The sequence below is a fragment of the Silurus meridionalis genome, chromosome 26, assembly GCF_014805685.1.
Source record: "Silurus meridionalis isolate SWU-2019-XX chromosome 26, ASM1480568v1, whole genome shotgun sequence".
NCBI lineage: Eukaryota > Metazoa > Chordata > Actinopteri > Siluriformes > Siluridae > Silurus > Silurus meridionalis.
This window is the reverse complement of record NC_060909.1, coordinates 3,032,841-3,053,133: the sequence shown is the minus strand read 5'-3', so window position 1 is coordinate 3,053,133 and position 20,293 is coordinate 3,032,841. Positions and strand designations below refer to the sequence as shown.

At 39.6% G+C, this 20,293-nt stretch overlaps 1 protein-coding gene and 1 non-coding gene across 4 annotated transcripts in view; both read left to right on the top strand.

Annotated features, from left to right (window-relative positions):
- lrrc4cb (leucine rich repeat containing 4C, genome duplicate b) overlaps positions 1 to 20,293 on the top strand; it is a 53,373-nt gene that overhangs the window by 11,927 nt on the left and 21,153 nt on the right. Inside the window, exon 1 of one of the 3 annotated variants that reach the window (XM_046839983.1) lies at positions 10,109 to 10,825. The exons of 1 other annotated variant lie outside the window; for it this stretch is intronic. The gene's annotated coding sequence lies outside the window, so the exon portion shown is untranslated. Of the gene's footprint in view, positions 1 to 10,108; positions 10,826 to 11,507; positions 11,846 to 20,293 lie in introns of those variants that run through there. One more of the 3 variants, XM_046839984.1, reaches the window with a different exon arrangement.
- On the top strand, positions 6,481 to 6,552 carry trnae-cuc. The gene has a single exon. It is a non-coding gene; the product is annotated as a tRNA-Glu (tRNA).

Below are 20,293 nucleotides of genomic sequence, written 5' to 3'. Positions count from 1 at the left end.
AAAAGCGATAGATACAGTAGGTGAGTTTGGTGTATCTGTACTGCATCTACTGTATAATAATAGTAATGAAGTTGTTGGAGTTAACTCCTGGTGCTATTTCTCATCCGAACGTCTTCTTCTCCAGTTCCTCAAATTCATCTTGTGGCTTTACCATATTCAACATATGTTATACAGCGTGCAAGAATCCTCAGTGTAGCTCCTTGAGGTCATTAGGAAATTTTTACAATAGCTGTTTCACTCTGTATGGAACTGTAACCGTACGTTACTATGGTAACGGTTATTTATAAAGCTGATCAAACTGACTGTGAACTACCCGCGTGTTTAATTGTATATTCGATTTCATAAATATTCGATTTCTGGACTTTTCGCAAAGAAACGGGTAGAAACAATTAACAATGAGGCTGGATTTTTTTTTTTTTACTCTCTTTTCAGTCAGGGCCCAGAAATAAACAACAACAAAAAGTAAATGAATTAAAAAGCCGTTTCCAAGTTTCCTTGTTTTTCCTAATTTTTATTTTCGAAAATGAAAAACAAATAAATGCAACATACACCACAGCGGTATTTCATTTTCCTTTCTTTTCCTTTCTTTTTTCTTATCAAGCACACATTTGACAAATCACAGTGTAGGAAGCAGAGAGCAGCGAACGCACAAAGTATCTCAGCACTCTTATACAACCGAACCAAAAAAAAAAAAAAGAAAAAACACATTACCTTGAATGTACACCGAGTTCATTCAGGAAAAAAAAAGTAGAACATGCTGTTGAACAGCTAGCAAAGATGTTCCCTGAAACATGAAACGCTGACCGTGCTTTCTCTCCTATTTCCTACAGGAACGTTCTCCACATGCGCTCAGCCGTATATGTGATATGAATGCTAAAGCATAAAGAAGAGCAGGGTTTAATTATCCTGGCATTTCTTGGTTCGTTTCAAGGCTGATTAAGCAGTCTGGCTTAGGACCCATGTGACTTGCCGTACGCACTAGCATTTCCTCGTGCTTCAGGTGCTGTTGAAAAAGGCATAGTGTTCTTCACGGGTTCAGAGAAGGCAGCTCGTCTGTTCTTCTCCACATGGGCTTTATCATATGGGCTTTCTACTTTATGAAGAGGCATTTAATAATTAAGTGTACAGGGAGAAGACAAGAGCGGTGGGACAGCTGTGTTAATAATTCAACGTCAGTCTTAGCAGATAATCTTTACAAAAGCTTGTCTCTCGCTTTGCCTTATAACCGCTTGAAGTTTTTCCAAGAAACGTCTATAGATTGTTTTTTGTTTTTTTCCACCAAAGATCAGATGCAAGGTGACAAGTTTGTGGACACCTGTCCATTACATTTTTGGACATTTCACCATTAGACATTTAGTCCCTATTCGATGTGATAATAATCTCTACTCTACTGGGAAGATGTTCCTCAGGATTTTGGTGTGTTGGAGATTCTTGCTCATTCAGCCAGATGAGATACGGTAAGTTGAGGAGGCTTGGAGTTCAGGCAGCATTCCAATTCATCCCAGAAGGGTTTTTTTTCTATGCCAACACATACCTTCATGGAGCTGGCTTTGTGCGCAGGAGCATTATCATGCTGGAACAGGTTTGGATTTGGATTTTTGGAGTTCAAGCGAAGGGAAAATTTCATTCGAACGCTCACAAAGCCTTCCTATACTTTGTACTTTGTGTGCTTCCAACTTTGCAGAAGAACCCACATAAGACCTTAAAATGGCGCGTGTCTGAATACTTTTGCTTGTTTGATATATTTGTTATCAATTCAGATACACATTGAAACAAAGTAAAGAAAAAAAGTAGTTTTGCAACGCCTGAAACTCGCATAAATCTCACACAAGCAAATCGTCCTGCTCAGTTCGTCCTTCTAACAAGTCCAGGCATATTGTAGCCGTGTGCTTTCAATACCCATATATCAATCCATCCATCCATCCATCAAGCCAGCTATGCACCAAGCCAACCATCTATCCCGCATGCCAGCTTTTTATTTGTCATTCACCCTATTATCAATTTCAAAGAAATGAAACGTATTTTACATTTACGCGTTCATTTATCAAAGCGTATGCTAACTGCTGAGTCGGGCAAATTTGTCAAAATACATTACCATGCCTTATAGAGAAACAGTGTTTTCACTAAAGAGTTATATAACCATTACCCACAGTAATCATTTTCCTCTTTGTGAGAAAAGTTTTTTTTATTGGTTTCTGTTCTACTTATATTTGAGATTGGAACCGCTAATGCTCCCGAACGTCTAGTCGTGACTCGGAAAATGCCCCAAGCTGCATTACAGATCGCTTGCAGTTTTCCTCTGATAATGTGTGCGAAATTCAATCTGATTGCTTCCGATCCATGTAGCCAGCTAGCGAGAAACTTTGGAAATGTACACGGATAATAACAAGCAAGAGGGGTTTGCTCAAATAACCAGTTACACCAACTCTCTCCTAAATCAAGCTTTTTAATGAGAATGCGCTTTGTATACATTTCTTACAGATCCCATGTAAGTGCAGAAAGAGTTTAAACTGCAAACTGACAGCATCAAACAAGTAGTGTGCTTTGTGTAACACCTGCCCCTACACTATATCACCCTGTACAGTACCTGTGTTCTCACTGCAACAGCAACTAACAGCTGTGTAACACCTGTAATACCTACAGCTGTGTAACACCTGCACCTGTGCTTTGATATGAGAATCGAACTAGTGTACTAACATTGTCTGGTGTATAAAATCCGCACACGTGTAACGCCCGCCTATAGGTAATGCAGAGATTTGTGTAACACCTGTGCATATGTAACCCCTTCACCTATTTAACACCGGCCTGTGTGTGTAACACACGCATCTATGTAACGCCAGGCTATGTGTAACACCGGTATCTGTACAACACAAGCCTATGTGTAACACGTGCATTTGTGTAACCTCAGCCTGTGTAATGTAGGCATTTGTGTAACGTCTGTGCATATGTAACGCTTCATCTGTTTAACAACCGGCCTGTGTGTAGCACCTGCATCTGTATAACACCAATCTATGTGTAATACCTGCATCTGTATAACAACAACCTTTGTGTAACACCTGTGCATATGTAACCCCTGCACCTATGCAGCATCAGCCTTTGTGTAACACCTGCACCTGTGTAATGCCAGCCTTTGTGAAACACAGGCATTTGTGTAACACCTGTGCTTGTGTAACCCCTGTAACACCAGCCAAGTGTAGCACCAAACCTTCACTTGAGTAACAACTGCTCCCTATGTGTAATGTCTACACTTGTGTAATGCCAGTCTGGCTGTAACACCCACAGCTGTGTAACACCTGCACCTGTGTAACACATTAGCATGAGCATACACACAAGAATACACAAGTACAAACCACACTTGCATTTCAGCAACACACACCCATGTAATACCAGTCTGTATATAAAATCAGCATCTGCATAACATCTGCATCATCCATCTGCACTTATGTAACACAGAATCCTGCATAGCATTTGCAGCTTTGTAATTTCTTTATCATGCCAGAAGCTTTGCAGCACCTACACATTTTACCCTAACCATGTAACACTTGGACAGACGTAATCATATTGAATTATCATTCGTAAATTTTCTTCCCTGCCCCTACGAGCCATCTGCAGTTTTGTAATCCATGTAACCTGCACCCAGGTTTCTTCGAATGGCGTTACGTAGGTAAGTCGAGAGCTCATTATAGACTCGATCTCGAGTCCCAACATGGATGAAGTGAACACAGCGTAATGAAATGTACAACATGAATGATTTATAAAGCTCACCTCTGTCTCAAAACACAGAGGAAATAAAGAAGCGGGAGAAACCAAGTCCCTGTTTTTTAAAAATGTTAGGGAGAAAAGGTTTGAAGTGACATAACAGGGTTACTTTGTTGTTGTGTAAATACTTCATGTTTGGCTGCTTTCAGGCAAAGCGGAGCATCGGCGGAGACAAAAGAAAGGCACTATACGGCGCCACTCGTTTACTGAGAAAACGTTCATTTCCGTCAAACCGGTTGAGAAAATCGGTTTCTTAGAAGCATTTGTGATAAACGGCAAATACTACACAGTACATGGGATTTTTTTAGAGGGAAAAAAAATCAGGAAAGTAGTGTTTATAAGAATCATGTGGAGTAAAGCACACAATGTCTCAGCATTTCTACTCGGCTACATGAATCGGACATATATTCAGGATATTCTGTTATATTTTTGTAAAGGAACATCAATTACACCCGGATGTGAACATTCTGCATGAACAAATTAATGCAATGGAATTAACTGGATCAGTTTAGTGGATCAAAGTCTGTGTACACTGCGTTTATTCATTTCTTTATTTAGACTCATTTGTTCTTTTTCTTTTTATTAAAATCGAGAGCAGAAAAAGGAAGAAAACGGCCTTTTATTGTTTCTGAGAAGACAAGAAAGAGAAAATGACTTGTTTTATACTTTCTTCTGTAATCTTTTAATCACACAAAGTTTCATAATCAAAATCTCATAATACCAAATATGATCAATGCCCTAAAATGTTTAATATTTCTATTATTTCATTTTGTCCATGTTAACACCCAATCCTGATCTGGAATAAATTCATTTACATTGGTCGACTTTTTTATGAAGAAATGCACACTCTAGAGAAACGTATTCTGAGATCGCAGACAATTTATTAAAAGAAGAGGACATGCGTCAGACTGCAATTTCCTGTTGCTTTTGAAATGCATGTAGTGATCCATATAAACTTCTCACAGAAAAGTCAGAATGTTGGATGAAGCCACTAATGGATTATGGGCTGATGGTTTTCCGTTCGCTCGATCAGTTTTTTTTTACACATGGGTTGATCAAGAGTACCACAAAACATAGAAATGTTATAAAATATTTATATAATGGTTATAAAATGGTATATATAAAATGGTTCATAATGATTTCATCACATTTTAGTCATTTTCAGACCAATTCATTTTATTGAATTTTTATCCCATACAGTATCTGACCACCTGCGCATTTAATCCATTCAATAAAACGCACTGTAAATGATAAAAGTAATAAAATATATATATTTTTTAATCACATTTGGAAATAAAAAGCTGCATAATCAAAACACCGACATGAAAAATAAATAATAAATAAACTGTTCAATTCAAGTACATTTTATTTGCATAAAATTAGACATTGTACCAAAGCAGCTTTGCAAAAAAAAAAAAAAAAAAAGACTAAAAATTTCCATTTTAAAATCAACTTTTAGTCCCTTAACTTTATTCTTAATAATCCAGCCAGTGGTGACAGTGATGAAGGAAAAACTCATGAATTAATGAAACTTCATGAGGAAGAACCCTTGAGAGGAACCAGACTCAAAACCTCAAGACCTCATCCTGAACATCATATATGTATTTTTATACATACTGTTCAATGACAGGCAATAGAATGCAAACGAATGTGTATACTATACAGAAAAACATACAATAAAAAAAAAATAGGAGAGTTGAAGTAGATTTTGAGATATTAGAGTGATAGAAGGATGATGTCAGGCTCAAGTTCTCCTTCTACATGGTGATCACATGGTCTTCACTGTCTAAAATCCTGTTCGGTATAAATATAAGCAAGCAGACATGCAATTGTGATGAAGTTGCTAAAATTTTAGACGTTAATCACATAAACGATGCACAGACGTTAACATTTTGTCTGACTAAAGCATTGGTATACAACTCAAAGTTCCCAAAGTTCATGAATAAGTGTTGCAACCAGACCTTGAATTTTATTCATTTTTTTTAACAATATGGATTGTTATAATCTCACTTTAAAATTGTAGGTGCTACAAAAAAATAAAAATGATGCAATCTTTTTGTCACAGTTTGCTGGCCTCAACGCTGCAGTCGACCATTTTACTTATTCATATTTTGACTTATTATTTCTGCAAAAGAGAAAGAGGAAGAGTGATAAAGAGAGTGTATCACACTCCGAAAAAGTCCAAAAGGCGCCAAGAAGAACCAAAATAGGTTTTCACAACGATTCCATAGAAGAAGCATTTTTGGTTTCCCAAAAAAAAATGTTCAATCAATGAACCAATTTTGTTCTTAGTATGAGAACAACTTAGTGACCCCGGCTGAGTCCTTCAAAAAGAAAACACCTTCATATTTCATACGTCATTTATATTTTTATTAATATCAGTAAAAGAATATAAATATTATTTGTAAAAAAAAAAACGACCATGAAGATCCAAATACCAAATACCATGCTTTACAGATGTTACTGTTCAGTGAATGTTTTTTAAAAAAAAAACACTTTTGTCTTTTTTTGTGAAATGGAAAGGTTCCAGCAGTAGTGGGCCGTCAAGGCCATCAAGGTCGTTTCTGCTGGCTTAGACCTTTCACTACAGAATCACTGACTTACATTCGAATATATTTTTGTTTATTAATGTTTATTAAAGATTTAAGACCTCAAATTGCGTGTTGCCGTAAGACCACTGCAGGGTTTTTTTTTTACCATGTAATCACTGTATCTTAAGGTTCCCTGGTGGTCTAGTGGTTAGGATGCGGTGCTCTCACCGCTGTGGCCCGGGTTCAATCCCCGGTCAGGGAACCAACCCCAGCCATTAGGGTTACACAAGCCTTAGTTCTGGTCCCAAGCCTGGATAAATGGGGATGGTTGCGTTAGGAAGGGCATCCATGTGGATGGTCCGCTGTGGCGACCCCTAATGGGAGAAGCCAAAAGAAAGTTTAATCACTGCATTTTATAGCTGTTGCTTTAACCAATCAGACTGCGATTTGCCTACTCACAGGGGTAAAAACATGTCTGCATTTTCACGTCGTTTTAATTAGATGGTCAGAGAGCGCACTAGTCAGAGCTCACAACCCGCATCTGTAGCAAACTGCACAAACTTAAATCTAATCGTATGGATTTAATATCTGTTTTTTTTTATTCTGCAATGACTGACAGAGGAAAAGAAATCGATTTAGTCGCAGATACACTTACAAGATGGGGTTTTCAAGAAAACCTAGACACTGTGAGGATCGTCAAAATAGTGCTTTAGTAATTCTTTGAGTCTTCTATACTTCTATACTTTTAAAAAAAAAAAAAAACACACAATTTGCCTTCGTTTTTAGATCCAAAGGAAAGTCTGGAAAAATGCACAGAAAAATGAACAGATAATGCACGGAAAACCGGGGGTAATTTTACGAGGTTAATATCGATGCTTCTGCTAGAGATGATACGTGTGCATGTGCATGACGAATGCGGGCGATGGAGCTGCGGCTACAGCGAAAGGAGACGTGTTGAATTGTGTTCCTTGGGTTTCGTGCTTTAGTGATGACATTCATTCTTACTGTATGAAATACCTTTTTATAGAGACACGTTCCTCTATAATATTGTGGTTTTTATAGCCTTGGCATCAAAATGATAGTATTAAGAGGTGGATTGATTCAAATAGGACACCGCTTAAGGCCTAGAGGGGGAAATGCACGGCTCACCACTGGGTTCCATTGACATTAAAGGTTACACCATGACAAAGAACCATTTAGGAACCTTTATTCTTTTTAAGGTGTAGCACCAATTAGGTCTGGTTTAAATTTATTTGTAATAATTATCAGGATTTATTGCTCAAAGCACTGAATATACATTTGCCCTAAAGAACCCATTCGCTATAAAAACCATTAAAACTACACCGTTATTCCCTTTTAATGTCTTTTCACCACTTCTCCTATACTCCATCAAACCCCTGTTGTATACACATAAGGTCAGAAAGTTGCTCGTGAATTCGGACACAACCTTAAAATCTGCTTCGTTATTACACAATGAAGATTCGGTTCTCTAACACTAAACGAAGAGGACTAAATATATGCGACACGTGAATGAGGTCAGTGAGTCATAGCTGTACATGCTGTCTCGCTCGAGAGTGTGCCACTGACGCATTGCCCATAGAGCATGTTTATTCATCCACAAGTAGCTTCATAAGCCTTCATAACAGAAACATTGTCATGACTAATTATTTAGCCATCTGTTCATATTATTGGTTTCCTTGGTCACCTTGCTCTCGGTGCGCTAATAAGACGAAAGATTAGATATATCTTTCTCAAGATCGAGGCATAATCCAATAAATTGGCAATTTAAATGTAGTGAATTTTCATTTGCTTGGAGCTATAGTGGTGTGTTATGGCAATAAAAAAAAAGTATAATGAAAATAAATTGATATGTGTGTGTGTATGTATAAAAGTGTGTGTTCCTTCTATTGTTTAAACAATCAGGAAAAAGATTTGTGTCTTTTTTAATAAAATATTCTGCTGCATAGACCAGAGTATACAGTTTTTTTTTTTCTTCTACTAATGACAGAGGATTTCACTCAAGGGTTGCCAGGTTGCCTTCTAAGAGCCGGTAGTGGCTTTGGGCTGCACAATGAAGGACACTGTGGTAGACTGGGAAACCCTACTGAACACTATCTTATACACTTGCATCACTGACACCTGCAGTCAAATCCATTGGTGGACATCTGGGATACATGATTCATGCTCCTGGTCAGCCAGGCATTTGGCAACTGGAGTTTATAATGACATGCATTGTAACTTACACTGGATGAAATAATATTAGCCTAGTAACTAATGAAGTCCATTAAATAATATTTCCACTTTGCTATAAAGTTGAAATTCATCGTTCTTCTGTTCGCTCTGTTGTAGGAAAGCGTCAAAGAAACTCTCACGGTGTCTGCAATGATTTAGTGACAAAAGAAACCACATACGGTGATGATTCAGGTTTTCAGTGAGCAAAAAAGCAGGATAACTGTGGCGATGTCGGTAGGTGGCAATCCTACATCATTGTGCCAGCCTTAACACAACACACACCACACACACATGCACACACACACACACACACACACACACACACAGTGTTTGTCTTATTATCCTTGTGAGGACTTCCTCAAACTTCCTCAATCATCACAAAGAAACCTTTGGCTCTTTCTGGGGATTTTTTGGTGGGGTTCTTTATGGTGACCAGTTAAATGTCCCTGTATATGTTGTCCCCCAGCCCCCCATACATACAGATCAAGAGACCGAGAGCGAGAAAGAGGGGCATTAATGAAGTAGTATTCCGTTCACACAGCTCACAAAAGCCTCTCTGTACACACACAGTACATCTTTGGACTTCTATAGTTCTATAGACTCAGCCAAGGTACCAAACATCTCTACATTCTGATTAAAAGACCACTAATACCCAGGTTGCCAAGTAGAGATATTTAAATCCTTTGAATGCCTGCCTCATCCTGGCACCCTGCCTCTGGATGGAGTTTTTTCGATTGGAGGCCACTCTGTGCTGCTGGGGATGAAATTAGGGAGCAACACAGACCTTTGAGGATGGTTTTAGACTGAACTTCATGTCGGCACCGTGGCTCAGGACTACAGGTTGCATTTGATCACCATCACTGCACACCTCAACAACTGTAATGAATGGACATTCGGTGCTACCAAGATGAGGACGGGTTCCCTCTTGAGTCTGGCTCCTCTCAAGGTTTCTTCCTTGTGTCATCTCATGGAGTTTTTCCTTGGCACAGATGCCACCGGATTGCTCATTAGGGACAAACTTAAAATTATAAGGAACAAACTAATTAATTTTTCATAACTGCTTTATCTGTGCAAAGCTGCTTTGAGACATTGTACATTGTTAAAAAAGCTATACAAATAAAAATTTAATGATTTATATTAAATCTTTAAACACGCGTCGAGAAACCTTGGCATCATGGATTTTTGCTTCGCAGTCAACCCTCATGGTTAAAACGAGTCTGGAGCCAAGCTAGATGCTCCAGGATTATTATCATGACCACGTTCTAGCACCAGGTTTATGATGGTTCATCTACCGGGTTGTTCGGATGAACAGGATGAAACCAATAAACTTTGAGGAAACCCATGCAGACGTTGTAACCATATGACAGAATGAAAGGCAGGACCATGGATCTTTGAGACTGTAGCGCTACCTGCTGCGTAAACACTTTCGAATGACCATAAGATAAATAAAAAAGAATTTTTTTTTCTTTCTTTTTTTGGCTGCTCTAGAGCTAGATAACGGTGTTAAAACCGCTTCAATCTGGCAACCCTGCATGAGCAGTGAGGAGAGCTGCTGCAGCTCTTAATGCTCATCATTGTAGGCGGCTGCAGAGTCCTTCTGCTTGATACCATCTTCTCGTCCACGGCTTGGAGGAAAAGAAAAAAAGAAAGGAAAAAAAAGAACAGATCTATTAGATATATTTATATATTATATACATTCGTCGGGAGAGGAGGAACAGTGCAGTGCATCCTTTTGCTGACGAGTGGAGATGAGTGAATAAGATCCAGGGGGGTGGTGGTGGTGCTGCTGGTGGAAGTTCAAGTCGAGCGTGCGCTATACGTCTCAAGGAGGAAGCGCGCGCGACGAACGGCGAGAGGCGCCTTAATTAACCCGAAGCCAATAATCCGCATTACGCGCGCGGACGAAGCCGAAACCGAACCCGAACCTGTGACTGTGCACAGGCTGGCGAGAGTGTGTGTGCGTGTGTGTGTAAGTGTGTGTGATGAAGAGAGAGAGAGGGATGCTGTGAGACATTAAAGCATCAGCCAAGTCAGCATGTTACGTGTTTAAGCTATGGAGCGCGCGCAGGTCGTTATCTCCACCTCTGATACACCAGGACCCTCATCATAAATTCTTGGATTTTTGGATTTTTTTTTTTTTTGTTTTTTATTCCTCCATCATCGGAATACATCCTGCGAGACACACACACACACACACACACACACACACACACACACACACACACACACACAGAGAGAGAGCCTGCAAAGAACCTACTGTGGATGTGGAATTTATCAGAGCTGTCCTGCACCAAAAAAAAAAGGTGAAAGATTTATTATTACATTTTTCCAAATTTTTTTATTTCTTCTTGAATTGCTTGCCATTTTTTTTTCAGCCCATGCATTTACTTCTCACTTAAAAAAAAGAAAAAGAAAGGAACCTGCATGGATTTCATATTAACTTGAGGCTGCAGATGATCATCCGTCCATACTGCCATCCACTGACAAACCACATAGTTAATAAAAAAGAAAGAAAGGAAAAAAAAAGAAAAAAAAAAGCAGAAAAGAAAAATGTGTAAGTAGGTGATAGTGTATAGGGTTACCTCTAAGTTTTATGGCAGTGTATTCCTTTTGTGCATCTATCTATCTATCTATCTATCTATCTATCTATCTATCTATCTATCTATCTATCTATCTATCTATCTATCTATTTATCTATCGGTTCAGATGGAATAGACAGATGGATAGACAGCCTGCCCATCTTCCCATCTATAAATCTCTCTATCTTGTCATTGGCTACATGATTGAAGCCTGGTGCCAGAATAAGCTGGTAGATTTTGGATCCCACCATCTCCCTCCATCCATTCCTCCTTCCCTCCCTCCCTCCCTCCACCCTTCCCTTCCTTTCATACCCCCCTACCCCACACCATCCCCCCTTCTGTTGCTCTACTTAGCGTTACTTTTGCTAGAATATGGCGTTGGGTCATTCATATTCCGTTCACATGTGCAGGCTTTTGCAAAGACGCAGGAGGAAAAGAGAGACACGAGCTTGTGTGTGTGTGTGTGTTTGTGACTGTTCCCCATCTTCACTTTGCTGCATACGAGAAGTAAACGAGGTGAAAGGCAAGCCTGTGTCGAGTACATCCTGCGTTCAGCTTCTTACTCATCAAACTGCATGCTGGGTCGCATCCTGGGATGCGTTATTCCGTCTCCTACAGGTTTTTTTTTTCTCTCGGATGGCGTTTGTGGAAAGCACAGACCGAGGGTGGCATCTCTGAACACACAGGGCTGTACGTTGTGTCTCCGACAATTAACCCTCTTGTTTACACCCAAGCCAGGTGAAGGTAGGCATTACATTCCTGATGTGCTGCCAAGAGATTCTGGGTTGTACCGGAAGATTGCGTATTTTCTGTGTATGATTCATGGCCGTGGGTTGTTGCTTCCCTGATACTTCTTTTTTCTTTTTTTTTGCGCATGAACTGTTTGACAGAAGCGTCGATTTCTAAGAAAAATGGTTTAAAAAAAAAAGAAAAAAAGCACTAAAAAAGCTCCCACATTTGAACGGACATTCGTGTAGGTAAATGTTTCTCAAGCAGCAGACGAAAACCTGTACATTAGTGCATTGTGGATTCAAGACGCAGCCATGGCTCCTTGTTTCGGTGCCTGCTTGTGAGGACATCAAGCGAAGGCAGTCATCTGAGATAATTGCTTTTAACCAGCACTGCTCCATCTATTCCAGTTCCTGAAACGAATGCACTAATTATGAATGTCATCTCTCTCGTACAGTCTGCCAAAGAAGATCTGTTCTTTTTTTTTCATGATTTGGAAGCTACAGTGCAGTTCATGTACACTTGAAACAAGATGAAGCCGTCTCCAGTTTATTTCAAGTGGCACGCCTTTGATGAATTAAGCACTTTTTATTCGCTGCTTAAAAAATTAAACAGGACCTCTTTCTGTGTTTGTTTCCGTTACGACTTTCTGTTTGTTCCCATGATTCTGGACACCGAGCAGGAACAGCGATAAAAGTTGCATCTCCATAATCAACAGTTGATATGTGATACGGTCCAATGATACATATCTTTATGCACGTGCAGAAACAGACTAAACGATCCAAGATTGCAAACATAAAAGCTCTATTATTATTCATTTACAACTGCAAATGGTGTAATATATATATATATATATATATATATATATATATATATATATATATATATATATATATATATATAAACCTGTCAAAATGGCTTTCGCTGGAACGTGCTTGACAGCTGCTCTATTTAGTTCAGCGCATTTCGCTCCGTAATCATCTTATCCAGCTTTAAATAAATGGAGCGAAATCCCAAACGCAGATGAGACCAAATCAATCTGCTCAAAAAATTAAAAGCGTAATCGCATTCCGACGATAATGGTACTGACTCAGATCCGTTCGCTGCTCACCACTTTGCCATGGGCACCAGTGATTCCAATTACACTCCAGTATAAAACATGCTATGGAACAGATTGAGGTGTAGGAGTTCATTTCCGTGTTTTTTTTTTCCTTACAGCCGTGTTCATTGTGCGGTCCAAACCTTCCTGGGAGTCGCATTCACTGGGCAGTACCAAGAGGCCCGTGTTAGTTAGGATAGATGCTTTTATTTGTCACATGTACTTTGACAGTGGTGTGAAAATCCTTATATCCCAGGAATGTGTGGAAACTGGGGCTGGTAGCTTAGTGGTTAAAGCATTGGACTTTGGATCCGAAGGTTGTTTTTAACCCCATAGCTCCATACAAATAGACTACAGAGGGCCTTACTCAAGAGCCCCAACAGTGGCAGCTTGGCGATACTGGTTCTTGAACTCCTGACCTTCTAATCAGAGCCTTTACCATTGAGCTACCACTTTCCCAGCACAGCTATTAATGAGATACAAAAGTCAGATAGTTCTGTGTACCCTCATGGTATCCATAGCTTCCTGGAACATTTCACTGAAATGTGTGTTAAGCCTTGGTTTATTGGTTAAATTTCCAATCAATTTATAGCTATCAGTCTTAGATGATAGACAGAGATTGAATACAAATGTTCAACACTATAGTCTCAACCTATGAGACAGCTGCAGAATGGTTTCTCAAACCCAACGAGAAAAGGTATCGAGATTCGCTTAATTTACACAAGACAGAGACAAAGATCGCTGCGCTTTTTTTCTCTCAGGGCGATGACCTGGATTTAGCCCTGACTCATGGGCTGCACATTACAAAACCCCTAAAGTGCAGCTTTGATTGATGGTGTATCCTCACAGGCAGCTCAGAGAAACAAGGTTTAGCGTGCAGTCCTGGGACCGAGAGTCCACAACACAGTTAATGTGTGACAGCAACAGGAAGGAAAACAATGCCAAAATACCAGTTGCGTCCTCCATCGTTAAAAAGAGGGCGTGTATCGGGTATATAAAATCGGCGAGGCGAAACAGCGCGCGTTTATCTCATCGGAATGGAACTGAAACGCCGAAAAGGAGCTTTATAGAAAAGCTTTCTCTAGCGTGAGTGAGGTAGGAAGTTCCGTTCATACGTTGAAAAGATGTTCGAATAGTCGAACAACGATAATGAAAGCAGCGAACATGTAGATTGACTTCAGAGGGTCAGAGGGATAGCGGGGGAAAAAAAATTGTTATAGAAAAGTGGTTTATATGAGTCACATGTACTTTTGCAGCACTGAGAAATTCTTTCTTTTTATATCCTAGTGGTATTAGGAAGCCAGGGTCAGCCTTGTTACAGCACCCCTGGAGAACAGATGGTTAAGGGCCTTGCTTAAGGGCCCCAAAGTAGCTGCTTGGCGATACCAGTGCTTGAACGCCTGACCTTCTGATCAGTAACTCAGAGCTTTAACCACTGAGTTACCACTTTCTCCTAGCAAGGTACATTCAGTAAAAAAAAAAAAGAAATCGCAATTTAAGGTAATAGAGACAAGGCCCTGCCAGTCACCCAGCTGTGCTCTCTGTTCGAGTCATTAAAAACTCATGGTCTTTTATTAATCATGTAGTTAGTTTCCATATTCATCTGTCCCCCCAGAATATAAAACAACAACCACATGCCAGTGGAATTTTAATTGGCACAATTGAGATGCACTTTGCGCTACTGCGCCTGGTCCCACGTGAATACCTTAAAGATCGCACTTTCCCAAAGCAGTTTATCCCCCCAAAATCCCACCCTTTTCTTCAGTGAATAATCTCATCTGGATACTGGAGAATTGCTGATGTAATCACAAAGACCATAATGCTCATACTGAACATCCTGTCAACACACATTTACCTCATAGCATAGTATAATCTGCAGTCATTTATACAAGATGCTGATGTTGTGCTGGTTCCTCTGGTTCCTTTTTTCATCAAGGTGTCTTCCAACGTTGCCTCTGGCTCGGTTATTAAGAATCCGTGGTGGACAGTGTGGGAGTAAATGTAATTTGTTACCGTATTTAAGTAGCTTTTTCACGTATCTGTACTGAAGTATTTCCATTTGGGGACACTTTAACTTTACTTCATTTTAAAGTCAAAGTTCAAAATGTACTCAACCTTAAGTAGTTGAAAAGGAGATTTTGGGTTCATGATCATTGTAATAGAAATCAGTGTTTGAGTCATTAATATCATTCTATCAATAATTTAGTGTGCTGAGAGTCACATTTGAGTCTTTTTACATAATCTGAATTGATTAAGCAAAGAGTCATGTGACAAAAATGATAATATGAACATTATACTTATAATAAATCATAATACTTAAGTCCATTTGAATGCAAAATCATTTGTACTTTTACTCAAGTGAAAGTTTTAAGCGAGTCATTTTTTTACACAGTATCTCTACTTTATCTTAAGTACGTGGTTTATGTACTGCTCCAGCTTTTTTATAACACCGCTTTGTGACACGTTCGATTTTTAAAACATCGCTACATCAATAAAATTGAACTGATTCGATTAGAAAAGCGTCAGGTTTCTCCTTATATGAAAACCGTCTCGGACTCCGGCACGCATACGGCAGCCTCCGTGAAGTCGAAATAGATTTTGGATTTTGTCCTATTGTGCTTATTGATCCATTTGACATCCGTCCATTACGTTTCCCTGCACGTTTATACAGTATTACTGGCTGTTCATAACACCGTTGCCATGAGCAACGTTATGAGTACGTGTGTACTGTTCTGTTCTGCTGTAGTTAGTAGGGAAATATAAAAATGGCAAAAAAAACGCAGCGTAGACGTAGTTGTTACACGAGTTTATTTTAAAATGAAAATGTCTTTGGAGAATAACTGGCTATATATACATAAAACTCTGTACATAAAACAGCCTGTTTAGCCAAATGTGTCATACTAATCGCTGATATTTGCCAGGATGAGTTGTCGGTTTTGTAAAGCTCAGTTATCTTTATCTCTGAACAACTGCTCAGGATGATACAATGAACCAGCAGCATGGTACAGGTGTCCCAATACTTTTTTTTTTTTTTCATATAATACATACACACACACTATATGGACAAAAGTATTACATCATTTTTTGAGTCTTTCTTCACTAAAGTCTTAGCACAAAGTTGGAGGCACACAACGGTATAGGACGTCTTTGGATCTCGTAGCATGAAATTCTCCCTTAAGTTGAACTTGGAGACTCTGTGCACGAAGCCAACTCCATGAAGATTTAATGATTGCAAGATGTGCTATTTTTTGCTGTTGAATGGTTCAAAGCGGATTTTTTTTTACATTCAATGGTAGAAAATTGTCACATTTAGTCAAAAATAAATTGCGGCTCAATCATGAACTCACCTTCAATACTCACTCAACACATTGTTGGCAGATTATTGACTTTTTCTTGGATCGTTCGATATTAACGCGTAACACCACGAAGCTGCAAAGGGTCGGCGTCATTTTCCATCACGTGAAGAATAATAGCTGAACGTCGATCCACACGGATTAAATAGTGACTGATAAGATGGCACCCATATTATAGCAGATGAGCAGCAGATGTCTGATTCCATGCGTGGATGCTTTGGAAAACCCTGTCTGAGGGGCATAAGGCACTGGGGAAGGAGGTCCAGAGCATTCTGCAGACACGCAGACGTACAGGCACACAGAGGTGAAAGTTCATCTGTCGAAAAAGGCTTCTGAAAATGACTCGGTTGAACAGTAAACAGGCATTGGATACGCCGCTACTTTCAGTAATAAATACAGTCGAACTTCGTTAAATTGCGGTTCGGAAAATTCGCAGGTTCTCATTTGGAACCTAATTAACAGTAAGTTGCGGATTGTCTTAAAATTCGCGGGAATCTGCCGCGGGACCGAATGTTCAGGAATGTTAGGGATAACATTTTAAACTGTGTTTTAACTAACAAATGTCATAAAATAATTAAAAACACATTATTGTATTAAAGATGAATTCGCTAAGGTACCATAGGGGCTGCGGAGGTGCGTCCAAAATTCACCGATTTTTGGAACTCACAAGGGGGTCATAAAACGTAACCCCCGCAGGTTCCGAAAGCCCACTGTATATCTGTTTTTGGGGGGTTATTTTTGGAAACACTTCCCATGCAGTTTACTCAGATATCTAGTCAATATCATCTTGTGAATGAAATGACAGAAGCTTGTGAATGTTACAGGAAGTAGGGATGGTAAGATTCAGCGAATCGCATGGGTGCATCGGCATAAAAAAATAGAAGTGATGCATTTGTAAAAAGTCTGCATTGTAAAAAGTCTGCATTGCACGAAAAAGTTACCATTTTTATTGTGATGCATCATTTTTAACATATTTGCATCTGTAAAAAAATATTTATTTATATATAATTATTATTATATATATATAACTCATTATATTTTATATGTAGATTGATTTCTCGTCGCGTAACTGTTTCTCGAGCGCGTTCTCTCAGCACCGCTGCCGCTACGTGAATATGACGCATCACAACACTACGGAGACCGAGACGTGTCCTGAGAGTCACATAGAATACAGATTAACATGGCAGAGGTAGATCTGTAACTTCCTGTAGACAGGACAGGAAAAGAACCTGTGGTTTTATTTCAGCATTTTTTTTTTCCCTTCGAAGGCGTGTGTGTTCTTGACTTGACCTAACTTGTGTGAAAGAGGCCATGCGCAAGAAATCAGAATGCACTTAAGTAAATTGATGATTTGCTGTCTGTCTGAACCAATGAAATAAAAGTGAACTATCTGTATTTTATTGAATTGCATAGAATCATATATTTTTCAATGCATCGCTTTGCATTGTGTTGAATCGAATCAAAATCGGATCGCACTGCACCGTAACAGAGGTGAATCGTATCGCATTGGTAGCTGCTTCATATGTATCTTTAATGTATCGTATCGGTGGCTCCGCCTCGAGATGCGAATTGCATCAGCCTCAGTTATAGAGATGCACATCACTAATAGGAAGCTTTAGGAAACACAAACATCCTATTAATGTTTTAACTGTTCCTGAGGTATAAAAAAGCAGACTGCGAACTGCTTGTGGAGTATTTATTTTGCCACGTGCGCAAGGTTTATTTTTGTACGCTTCGTGGTTCCTCTTACAAAAAAAGGCAGAACCCGTGGGTTGTTCATTATTTCAGAAACACTCTCTCCCATCTTGCTTCCTGGACATCCTTTCTTTTTCTCCCTCAGCACTTTTCTGAGATTGGAGAAAAACTGGAGGGCAGGTGGCATAGATTCTGAAACAGAAGGGTGTCAAAGGGAACCGTGTTTCCGAGGCCCATATACCACAGGGTGTCTAGAGTCCATGCTGGTGCAGACAATCAGAGTTGAATTTGTTCCACAACAAAGGACGGAGGCAGCTAGGCATCGTTTGGCATCTGAAAAATGATGCAGGTTTAAACAGAGAAGTGAAAAAATGTCTCTCAGGCTAAAGTCTGTGAGTGTTTGTAACATTTCTGGACCAATTTTGCCATTAGAAAAAAAAGCCCTCAAAGTTTTAGACTTCAGAAATGAATAATGTGCCAGAACATCCAACGCCAGTGACTTGGGAATTTATTATTAAAAATGTGAAAGTTCTGCTACGAGGCTAAAAGCAACCTAAAGGACTAGAAGATGGATGAATCAATTCAGTAGGACGGCTCCTAGTATTGGCAACGGGGAAACAAAAGGACAGAAATACATATTCTTATTATCTCAAATCACATTAACAGAAGGACGACAGACCGAACTAAAACCCAGACACAACAAAAAAAAAATCTGGTCCTCACTTACATGGCCGTAAAATAATTTTTTCAAAACAACACATACTTAAAGTTCACTTCAAGCCGACCAACACAATAAGACAGAAACTTATCTACCCCAAAGACCAGACACCAAACCAGGAAGAGTAATGTAATGTATGCAGTCCAGCGCAGTGAAGAGTGTCCAGAGCAACACTGGAGAATGTACCAACACAGAAGAAGCAACACATTAGGACCTGAATCGTGGACTTGCATCTGAAGGAAAAAGGATACACTTTTTAAGGACGGAAAGGTACACAGAAGACGGATGGTTTGAAAGTAGTGTGAGGTAGGACATCTATGTCCAGATTGAGAATCCTTCTCTCAGCAACGGTGGAGACACAACCTGTCTTTTATTTGTTATGCTGCTTTTTCATCCAACCCCATGAAGATCAAGAACTTCTCACACATCTACCAGAAAAGCAACAATTGGTACCACCCTACACTGCCAGACGCTATTCCCTTAGTATTCCTCTCTGGGGTAGTTTGGTCCTAATGACTCCCCTTACTCCTGACACCTCCCTCAACATTCTTACCTCAAATTTGTACGAGGCTCTCCAGGGAGTAGAGGACCCTCGACCATGGATCATAGAAATTTGTGTAATCCAGGCAACTTCCCTCAGACTGATAAAACTGCTTGGATGAGTAGTAAAACGTTTTGTTCCAACCAGCTAGAAGTCAAGTTGACATGACTCAACTTCCAGTCGACTCAACTTCCAAAGATTTTTTCCTCTTACCAGTCCAGAGAGGTTAATCAAGTTAGCAGTCGACAGTGGGTGTTCGTTCGTTGCATGGAACAGCATGTGGTGATAAAAATTCTTGTGAACGAAGGTGTAAAACCAACGGATATCTACAGAAGACTTCAGGCACACTAGCTGATGAGAAGCTCAGCAGTAAAACCTTTGAATTGCTGTACGTCCATCAGTGATGATCCTGTGGAACGCCTGATCCTGGATAATCGACACATTACCTGTCGGGAAATTGCACAAGGGACAAATCTTTCTGTTGGAACGTCGAACACAATAATTCATCAGGCTGTTTCTGAGAAACCTTTCTATGCCGAATCTTTCCAGACATTAGTTAAACGCTAAGACGAGTGTATAAATGTAGCTGGAAGGATGTCGAAATATTGAATGTACTTTTCACTCCTTGAAATTTGTTCTTTTATTTTATTAACTCAAAAGTCCCGGTTTGATTTGAACATCCCTCGTCATTTCTTTGGAACAAAACTGACTTTTGGAACAATAACGAAATCTGCAGCTTTTCCAAGAAGAACATGACCACTAAAAGAAATGTGAAATCTCGGACCAACTGTAAACTAAAGGCTCTTAAACTACATAAAGGAAAAAAGGAAGCAAGCTCGGACGCAGTGGAGCAGGTGGCACGCTCTCGTTGTGCAGCATCTCTAATGTTGTTTTTGTCATCCGAAAATGCCTGAAACAAAGACGGTCATCGACATGATTTGGAAGAATTACCTCTGCAAACAGTCTCAGTTCCGTTCCCAAATATCAGGCATCTGCCTCCGATCGCTAGATAACATCGAGATTGTGATAGCATTTCGTCTGCACGCTCTGAAGCACA